Genomic DNA, 9,641 nt, shown 5'->3' on the forward strand with positions numbered 1-9,641 from the left:
ATGTGTACATTTCCAAAACTCTCGACCTCGGTACGAGTAAGAAAGCTGGAACAAATGTTCAGGAAACAAATACACACGAGCGTTGGTTTAGCCTCTGTTGCCATGGTGATGTTACTGTCCGGTGGACGCGTGCGTGTGTGTGCGTGCTTTCTCCCCGGTTGTCGCTGACTCACGCCGGGGCTGCCGTCCATGAGCCAGGCGCCAATCAAATGCAAGTTGTGTGCCACTGAAACCACCAAGTCCTTGCCACCCTGCCCTTTCTCTGCAGCTGTCACTGCTTGGCAGGAACACGGCAAAAAAGAAAAACAAGAAAGAGAAGGGAGAAATAAAGACAAGAAATAAATGTCTTGCTCTTGCAGGCAAGTGACAGGTCTCAGACATTTGGCAAAGAACCCCAAGGGAATAAAAAAAAAAAAAAGACCCCCCCACCCCCACCCAAAAAAAGGACAGATTTTTCATTGCTGTTCTAGTCAATAAATCAATACTCCGACAAGAGGTTTGTAGATTTTTTTTGTTAAGCATGCTTCCCTCCCATTCTTGCCTGAGAACAAATGAGAGGCAATGAAAAGAAATGAATCTAAATAAGGTCTGAAGGCAGAGGAAATCAGAACGGAGGAATAACACAGGGCTCGGGCAGCCGGCTTTCTCTGGCCCTCACAAATCAAACTACATAAAATTGTCCCAGCGCTTACAGCAGGAGATGTTTGACATGAGCGCTCTCCACCCAAACACACACTTGCGGCGACATGCGCGCACACACACTCGTGCGTGCATGCATATGTGCATATACACACACGCAGATGCAGAGATTGCGAGCATGTCTCGCCTCAATAGTAGTAGAGTCAAACAAATTGCTAAGGTCTGTGCAAACAAGAACAATGTGTGGCAGGATTTGGTCAGCCGCTCTCCCTCTTTCTCTCTCTCTCTCTCTCTCTCTGACACACACACACACACACACAGTCCCTCCCTCCTCTTCTTGAGTTACCTTTATTTATTCCATAAAAAGTAAACCAGCCAACATCATGTACAAGGTTTTTATTAACGCTAAACCTGGAACATTACATATCATTTTGACATTTCCAAATCACGTATAAACCTTGTGACCAGTCACGGAGCAAAGCATTTCATCAAGCTTTATTTAGATGTGTCACATTGAAACCTGCAGAGAAGTGCTGGTCTACCCTGATTACCAAAAATAAACAGTGGGCGAGTAAAAGTCTGACTCATTCATCATTGCATCATATATTGACTGGCGTTTGATGTTCTGAGGTCTGCGGATGTAAGTGAGAATGTCAGGGATTTTCCTCTGCGTTACACAGCATCTGAACTCTGGATCCATATTTGGCGTAAAAGAGATACAAGGTCAAATATACTCCGCAAATGTCTTAATGTAACAGATGAATATGCGACCGATAAGTGATAGCCAGGTAAACCTGTGGCATCCTCAATACATTTAGATTATTATGATTTCCTGCATCTTAACTTTTCTTTCGAAATTGAGCATTTAAAAATAATTTAAACCAGGATATTTGCTCTGCTCTTACATTATTAAACGTGCCCATCGATAATTAAAAGGTATTTGGCTCTTGCAGCTTTAAAGGGTTACGAACTATGTGAAAATACTGCAGTGATGCGCACAAAGTTCTTACCATAAATTATAGCTGCTGCGCAGCGATGGGTCGGGTCCGGGCTACTTTTGGGCATATTTAGGCAATTCTGAGCAACAAACAGGAGAATAGGAAGACAGGATAGTTGACCTTATAATGTCCAATTTGCATCATTTGAGGATAGAACCCACAACCTCTAGAACCAAAGACCATTGTATATCACACTGAGCTAATTGACAAGTAGCAGTGCAACAGTGGCTTCACAAATTGAGTAAGTCATTCACTGTCGCGCAGGCAGATTTGAAACCACAGTAAAAAGAAAAATCAGTTTTTGAGGTAAAATAATGATATGTCTTTGTAAAACATCTACTGTGACTCTTAAGATGTTAGGAGCCTTCGCACATGGTCTAGTCCGAGCTATTGGACCCTTGCTGGGTCCCGAACTCACAACCTCTGACACCAAGAACCAGCTCCTTACTCGCTGAGCTAATTAGCTGGTAGTGAGACCTGCTGTGTAGCTTCATTTATCCACTCAGGTGAGTCAGTGCCCGGGCAGCTGTTGTGAACGCAGATTTCAAAAATGGTCAAAAAGTCAGAAATTCTGTTATCTAAACAAAAATCTGTTAATACATAAATTGCATCTAGACAGCAAAACAGCTTGAGGACATGTGACATTTCCATTTGTCATCGTCATCATCGCTGGGTCTCGAACTCACAATCTCTGACACCAAGAACGAGCTCCTAACTCGCTGAGCTAATTGGCTGGTATCGAGACCTGCTGTGTAGCTTCATTTATCCACTCAGGTGAGCCAGTGCCCGGGCAGCTGTTGTGATGAAATGGTCAAAATTTCAGAAATTCAGTCATCTAAACAAAAATCTGATAATACATAAATTGCATCTTGACAGCATGGAAATGTTGGTGATTTGTTTTTAATGATAAGTGTTTTGCTTCATAAGAGAAAATATGATGTTTATAAATTCCACTCTCACATTGACTGCAGTTGTTCCCATGAGAGCAGAATTCAAAATGTTCTAGAAAATTCAGTTTTTGAATTAAAATTCTGATATTTGCTAAACTTCATCAACCATGACTCCAGAATATTCTCATTTTTTTTCAGGAAGTTTGAAAATGTATTTAGCAAGAATTTGATGGTATATGTTTACAGTACCGTTTACAGTCAAACGTTTTCATGCACTGTAGGCTCAATTTTTGCTTAATCAAAAATCCGAGAAACAAGTTTTGTGGAGGACGGTCTGGAGATGCTCTGTAGCAAGTTTGGTGTCAATTGAGCAAAAATTGTGGGAGGAGATACATTTTAAAAGTTTTACAGTTATTGAAAAAAACAGAGTGATGGACTTCATAATTTGTAATAAGTTTAAGTGGACAAAAGTTTCAGCAGTATTGAGGCTACATTGTGGTGAAGTTTCAACACTGTAGCATCTACCGTTGGTATGGTAGGAATTTTTAAAGTTTTTAAATTTAAACGCTTATTGTGCCCCCCCTAGGAGGGGGGGGCACATGTCCTCGGAGTTGAGTGAATCTGGCATGGGACTGAACCTTTGTGCAAAGTTTGGTGAGTTTTCGCCCATGGGAAGTATGACTTCCTTGGAAGAAGAAGAAGAAAGAAGAAGAAGAAGAATTCCTAGGAATACAATAGTGTCCCGGCAGCTTAGCTGCCCGGACCCTAAATATACTGCCAGTTGGTAAAAGATACCCACTGTGTATCTGAAAGACAAAAAGCCTGAAGCATCGCTTGGCTTGATACTGCCAGCAGTGTCTCGTATCAATTCAGTCTTAAAAATTAAAGGTCCAGTGTGTAATAATTGGCAGGGTTTATTGGCAAAATCTGAATACCCATGAATATATTTGTATAAGTGTATAATCGCTATGAAATAAAATTTGTTTGGTTTTTGCAGCCTTATAATTCTTCTTTTTTATATACATATAGCAAGGGTCTTGCTTTAGAGAGTGTCGCCATCTTGCACTGCCATGTTCGTGCGGCAGCCCGAACGGAAAGTCCAGCCAGCCAGAGAGCACGTTTCGTGATTTTCATGTTCATTAATAAACCAACAAAGAAGAAGGCGGAAGGAAAGGAGGAGTAGGAAATGGCAGACATACTGTAAAATGGTTTAGATCTTCACCTCATCGCTCCATGCTCCTGAAATACTCCCAGTCGTGGTAAACAAGTTCTTTTGTCCTCTGAGGCCACCGTCACTTTGCCAATGGGAGAGGTGAGCGCAAGCGAGTGAATGCTGCAATCTAGAATCTAAACGCTAGATATCACGGTTTTACCCCCATTTTACACACTAGACCTTTAATGATTTTCAATTTTCACAGTCATTACAACTAAAATTATCCCTCAAACTATCCCTCACATACCCCACATTGATCACAAAAGGACTAACAGAAGAATAGTGCAGTAAACTAATCAGAGTTTAGACGTAAATCCACAACATGAGAAATGTGTTAACTTCTCGCTCCCTCTTTGGTTTGAAGTGCTGTATTTCATATTTTATTTATGCCAATTTGTTGTAGTTGGATCCAAATAGGTCCTGATTATGGATTAATTTATCGTTTGCTAATTATATGTACATGATTTACAGTGGACCATCAGCTCAAGCTCTGCACTTATTTATTCAGTCCACACTTCTAATCCCTGTTTTTACCTTCAGTTGAGGCTGTAGATGTAAACGTGCCACACAAAGTCCACGGCCACATGTAAAACACAGGCTGAATGTATATGAAAACATTCCTCTTAAACAATACCATTTATTTTCTCAACCATAACAGATACTGTATATGTTATCTTAAAGGCAGGATCTGGTTGACAGACTTTTCTTTACCACGGGTGGGCAGATTAATTAATTAGCATCATTAGACTCCTGACAGTGAAATGAGCCTCATTAAAGAGAATTAGATGAAACACACACCAGCCAGTGCAGGCGAGGAGAGGGGGTGGGGCTGGTGTGTGTGTGTGTGTGTGTGAGGGTGGGTATGGGGGTATGTGGAAACGAGTGGAGAATGAAAGGCAGAAAGAGAAATAAATACATCTCACTACAGAGTGCAAATGCATCATCTGTGTGTGATGCCTTCTGCAGTGATTTTGTGATTCGATCAATAGCAATGGATAGGTTTATAAAACCTGTGTAATTAAAGCTGCTGACTCCCCATGGGGGTTTTGCCCCCTCTTGTGGAGCTTAGTTAAACTGTTACATTCAACATGTTGGAGTCTGTCCAAGAGAGTGTGGAGTTCAGTCCATAGTCTAGAGTTTGAATCCTGTAGCATAATGTGTAATAGCAGGAATACAGTACAGACAGAGATGAGTGAAAGTTCATCAAACACTGTGTGAATCAATAGTGACACATTCAGAGTGACTGTAAGGCATCACTTTGGTTAACGACCTGTCCTCTGCTTGTCCTCTCATTCACAGCAAGGAGAACAGTGAGTTAAAAAGAACAAGGAGCAGGGATAAAATGTGGAGAAGAGGTGAACAGGGACAGGGACAAGAAAGGGACAATCAGATGAATCGGAGAGGAAGACAGGACTTTGGGTCTTGATAAACTGAAAGAGAGAATGCAAATAATAGAAAAAGTCTGTTTAATCTTGCATCTTCAAAAATCAACATGGGTTGGAAATTCTGATGCTTCTGGGAAAAAAAACTTGGCAAAGCACAAAAGTAAAGTGTATCACATGTTGCTGCCTTAGTCAGAATTCCCATCAGAGGCTACTGCAGACAGGGTCTACCCACAGACACATGTCTTAGGGTTTAGTGCTTTGACTTGGTGGAGAATCTACAGCACTGACCAATAATGGGGACGTAGTGGCCATACTTGTTCACCACATTAAAAATCCTTTGAAGTTCAATTTCATTTCCAACAATCTTGAACATTAATTCTTTCTGATAAATTCAAAATGGGTGTTTTCAACTGGCCTCAGCCTTTCAGTTTTGCACTTAGAACAAACCATCTGGACTTTTGTAACTTTGTGATGTCACAGTAAAGCAGTCATTGCTCTCAGCCCTGGCTTAAACCCAGCCCACCCAGACTCTGAATGATTACTCAAAAGCTCAGCCAATCAGAAGAGAGCCTCCTGTCATCTGATTGGCTCCCCAACCTGTTATCACTTGCTCCATGGTGAAGCCTGAGAGGTTTGATGTAAAACTACATTGATTCATTGGCTTTTAAAATCACAAATTAATAACAAAAACTCCATGTGGCCACATTGATTAGAGCAGCATACAATAGTACAAATTATGTAAGCCTCTACAAAAGACCTTGTTTGACTTTTTTTTTTTTTTTTTTAAAGGAAAAACAACGGTAACATGATTTTTTCATTTCAATAAAGCAGCTGCATGGATGAAATCTGAGTGAAATTCATCCATAATTGCTGAGAGCACCATCAACCAAGCCTGTTTCAGAATGAATGTAAGGCCAGGGTAAAGTAAACTTCCCTCAGGTCAAATCGTGGCATGATTTTTTACTTTGCTTTGCTTGGATCCTTAAACCGGCCAAAAATTATAGTTTCTTAAATTTAACATTAAACATTAAACTCAAAGTTGCAGAACTGTTTCAAGCCCTAATCCTTAAGCTGAGCCCATCCTATGGTACTTCATTGTGAATATAGTCAGCACCAAGGTTCACAATCATCCTTCATCCCCCCACCCACCTCACCCCAGTGCTATAAGTCATTTAGCTGGGGGGCGCAGTGGAACACACTCCGTCACACACACGGTATCTGAAGGGTGTTGTAATTGTGCAGGCGGCCTTAATTGCATCTGATAATTGGTGGCTGTTTTAAGAAAATCTGCCCAGCTATCAGTCACCTAAATGGGGCGATGGAGAGGCCGAGTCTCACGCTCTCATGCCTGAGTGCAGGAAAGCAGGGATAGCAGTGCCGTGTTTTCAGGGTTCACTGGAGTGTTGTTAGGGTCTTGCCGCTCCAGCCTCGCCAGCTTCCCTGGTGGTCGGCCAAGAGCAATGGCACGGCCCCACGGGGAAGCAGATGACTCAGTGCGTGTGTGTGTTTCTGTGCGCTGACTACATTCATTTTGCTCTAAACACACTCGAACCTCAATTCGGTCAGAGCTGCACTCGAGCAGGCACTTCGTTTCTGAGTGCTTTTGTAGTGGCAAGTCACAACTACTGCTACTACCACTTCCAACAGGGAGTGACTGACAGTAGTTTTTAAGGCTGACGCCGGTAAATATTGTTGAGTCTTCAAATGATGAATACAATGTGCCAAAATCCCTGCAGAAATATAACTGCCACATAAAAATAGACATATGACACATTACACTGTCAATAAAAGGCCAAATTGAGCCACAAACAAACACACTGGCATCACTCTGACTCTTGTTTCTTCTTTTCTGCCTTGAAAACAAACACACTTTTCATAGCACAGACCATGATTTTCTGCACCGCAGCCATTTTCCCTTTACTATTTATATATTTTTCATTTTATTTAAAGCGAGCCAGTGTAACTTTTGCTGAACAGCACTCACTGCGCCCACAAGTGATAATTATGGGACGCGCAACTCAATTTCCTTACATTTCCCAGCATTCTCTGCAGTGAGCCGTCATTATGTGACTTGACTAATGCGATGTGGAACAGACAGAAGTACGTTATAATGGCTGATGAAACTGCCTTTATTCTGGAGCAATGGCATGACGATGCAAAATAAGACAAGATATTCCTGACACTTGAAGGCATCACCAGTGTGGACCCACCTAAACAACAGCAGGCTCAGAGTGGCATGTGTTAGCTGTCAGGCTGCACCATCAACAGCTCATTCTCCAGCTGTGTGGCTATCAGCTGCCTCAGCCATTGCCACCACTTGTCAGTCATGCTGTGCTCTGCTCATACCAACACTGTTTGTTGGCACAGGCCCCTGCACCCCATCGTAAACCTTATGTGCTATCAGGGTTTGAATGACAGGAGGGTTTGCCCCAAAAGTGATCAAAACAACAGCCTGTGGGGTTGAAACAGTTATGATTGTAAACCTTACAATACCACCCATATTAAAAATATTGCAGGACGACTTCAGGCAGTGGATGATTCCATTTAACCAAAAATTGTGCTTGCTGCACTCGCATCAGAGACTGCAGGTAACTGTAAATAGAGTTAGGTAACTTTGTACTGCAAGAGGTGGACTGAGAGCAATTTTGAGATACTTCACTTGTGCATTTGAATTATATGCTACTTGATGTTTACAGTCCCAATTACTCTGAGCCTTTCTTCTGATTGGCTAAACACTCAAAGCTAAATCCCCCAAGGTTGGATGATGGGTTGGGTTGGACAGGGAATCATGGGACATGGCTGAGACTAATGGACACTTTGTTGGGACATCACAACGTAACTGAACTCCTAGAGTGCTGTCATATTTTGGCGTATTAATCTAGATGTGCCTTATAATCCAAACAGACATGGAAAGCTATTTTTTTCCACTGTCCGGAACATTATTCCTAAAGGGATCACATATCATTATTCCTAAAGGGATCACATATCATATCTAATGGTAACTGGTTCTATAAACTTGGTGCAGTAACTGCAAGTTTTAGTTGTGGACGCAGATCTTTGGCACCTTTTTTTCTGTTCTCTCTCTGTAAACCCGTACAAAATTGAGCATGAAGGTGATATTGATTAGAAATGAATAGTTGTCAGTGTCCTGCCATTCTACCGGCAGCAAGGTGCTTATGTAACTGTATTACATCAGGGCTACTTAGGACAAACTCCTGTCAAGTAGGGAATCATAGTGAAAGAGGTTCTGTGGGTTGAAGACATCAAAGTGTTTGGAAATACTTACTCTACCCTTATTCCTAAACACTAACCCTGCCAATAAAATGCAATCTCACCTCACAATGGTAGGGGCCAAAATGGAAACTATCATTTTGCTTGTCATCACCTTCACGGTTGCTTCTCTTGGCTGTGACTGCGTCCCTGTACGTCTACCTCGTAAGTGCGGCTGTCGCTGACCGGCAGTGGCAGCAGGCGGCTGGTAGACAAGGTCTGCCGCCACATGTGGAACATCACAGTCACCGTACGGTAGTCAGCCGTGGAGCCGGAGAGTCGCTGTCTTCTGCTCCCACAGGAATCAAACCTGGAGCGGAGAACTGGGATCTTACTGTGAGGGCCATGACTTCATGTTTTGCTCACCTCCTCATCCTCCACCTCCCTCCTCCTCCACCTCATTCTGGTTCTCATTGACTTCTTGTGTTATGACAACGTCACTCTCTCTGTTTGTGTCTCTGCCTTACGTGCACAGAGAAGCCCAGCTTTTTGGCCACACTCCAGTCGGGGTCTTATATGGATGAAGTTATTTACATGCACTGCTGATGCCCTGAGGACCGAATCAAATCCTGTTGCTGTAAATAAATAAGCTACAGATAGAACAGCCTGACAGCAAAACAGCTTGAAAACCAGCTGCTCTAACCTCCCCCTCTTTAATGGAGCAATAGGTTACTACACAACGATCCCCAGAGTACTGCTTGTCCAACATTGTTAATTGAAAACACATGCTCCTATTAATTCAGCATAAATAATGACAAACGTTGAGTGAGACAGTTGAGCTGATCTTGGAGAAATCCATGCATCATCTGACCTATACATGTGTACAAGCTTTCTGTGCAGCTGAATGTCTCCTGGTTGTAATTGTCTGACAAGAGGTTTGGTCTTTGTCTTTTATATTTTCAGAGCGAGTTGGAATCCACAATGAGTTGCTATTGGAAAGTGAGGAAGGACCTAATCAAGACAAGAAACAAGAAACAACAAGGCATTGGCGTTGCTCTCCATCACTGAAGACAGCTGTTGGTGAGTCTAGGAATGAAGTTTGATGTTACACTCACAATGTTTCTTGTGGACTGGTGGGTAAACAGCTGTTTATGTAACGCAGCAATAATACAACTGACAAAATAGATGCTCCAAAACCAGGTTAGCAGGAAATGACTCTCAGTACATCCTTCTCTCACTTGGTCCATTTGATTTTCCTCTGTCTCTGACCCTGTTATCCCTCCCATGCCCCCCCTTCTCTCTCTCT

The 9,641-nt window shown here is 42.3% G+C and overlaps 1 long non-coding RNA gene across 1 annotated transcript in view; it reads left to right on the plus strand.

Annotated features, from left to right (window-relative positions):
- LOC146967801 (uncharacterized) overlaps positions 1 to 9,385 on the plus strand; it is a 36,578-nt gene extending 27,193 nt beyond the window's left edge. The window contains exon 3 of the long non-coding RNA XR_015034440.1: positions 9,299 to 9,385. This is a non-coding gene — a long non-coding RNA (uncharacterized LOC146967801). The remainder of the gene's footprint in view (positions 1 to 9,298) is intronic.
- The last annotated feature ends 256 nt before the right edge of the window (positions 9,386 to 9,641 follow it).

The sequence above is a fragment of the Trachurus japonicus genome, chromosome 19 (genome assembly GCF_045865225.1).
Source record: "Trachurus japonicus isolate A0001 chromosome 19, Traja_1.0".
NCBI classification, from domain to species: Eukaryota; Metazoa; Chordata; class Actinopteri; order Carangiformes; family Carangidae; genus Trachurus; species Trachurus japonicus.